This window comes from Nothobranchius furzeri, chromosome 12 (assembly GCF_043380555.1).
Source record: "Nothobranchius furzeri strain GRZ-AD chromosome 12, NfurGRZ-RIMD1, whole genome shotgun sequence".
In the NCBI taxonomy this organism is placed as follows: Eukaryota; Metazoa; Chordata; class Actinopteri; order Cyprinodontiformes; family Nothobranchiidae; genus Nothobranchius; species Nothobranchius furzeri.
Genome location: NC_091752.1, coordinates 16,212,572 through 16,213,529, shown reverse-complemented (window position 1 = coordinate 16,213,529; position 958 = coordinate 16,212,572). Strand labels below are relative to the sequence as shown.

At 48.3% G+C, this 958-nt stretch overlaps 1 long non-coding RNA gene across 2 annotated transcripts; it reads left to right on the top strand.

Moving 5' to 3' along the window:
• Positions 1 to 958, top strand: LOC129166787 (uncharacterized). 2 transcript variants are annotated; one of them, XR_008565695.2, is made up of 3 exons: positions 1 to 485; positions 579 to 811; positions 880 to 958. It is a non-coding gene; the product is annotated as an uncharacterized lncRNA (long non-coding RNA). The 2 variants fall into 2 exon arrangements; XR_011515670.1 differs by having other exon boundaries at positions 579 to 958.

The following is a 958-nucleotide window of genomic DNA, read 5'->3' as shown; positions in this document are numbered from 1 at the left end:
TTTCCACTTCCAACACTGGTCTAACCAACCAGACCAGTGTGTCCAGTAACATATTAATGTTACAATTAAACAGTTTCACTTCATGTAGGCTAGGAACGTTCCACCTGCCGTGGCCCGACCGCTTCTGCTCCACATAAACTTTGTGCGTGATCAAATGTCTCTACAGGTGCTTTCTGAGCTGAAGAGGCTATTCTGCCTCAGACTGGATGCGTCATGCGTCTCCATATTAGAGACGGGAAAAAGCGCTGTTCAGCCAAAGTTTCATAATTTCATAAAAAGAACATTTTTCCAAGCTCATCCATGCGCATCAGTGTGCGTCGGGGTAATTCTGTCATGGTCTGTGCTGAGCTAACACCTGTTTGAGTTTCTCTGTGTGCAGGTGGGTGTGTCCAGAGAGCAGCTGTTGTTGATCTCCTCATCAGTGGTCAGGGGATTTAAGGAGTGTTGGGACAACACATCAGCGCTGGATGATTACTCAGTATTGGGTAGTATTCTCGCCAGAACCTTGCCTGTCTTGTATTTCCTGTTTACCTCGCTTCGATCAAGTTAATCTGCCCTGTTACCTTTGACCTCCTCAGGTACCTTCCATTCATCTGCCAACTTCCACCACCAAGCAAGAAACTCACCGGATCATCCTGCTCACCAGCCCGTCACTCGCCCCTGACCGCCTGCTCTCCAACCCCCACATGCCATCAGTACAACCTGGACTCCGGTGCTCAGCTCCCAGCCATTTCCTCTGCCTCTCGCCCGACCAACTCAGCCAGCCCTGACGTGCCCTCCTCTCAAAACTCTCTCTAACTAACTGGAAACCGTAAGACAAAATCTCATTACCTTTATGCCCGTTGTCCTGCAACTACTCACTCTGGTTTTCTGCTGCAGAACTTCATCAGAACCTCCCGAATCCCATTCAACATCTGCATCACTCATCCAACTTTAATAAATAATTTTACTCACCTTC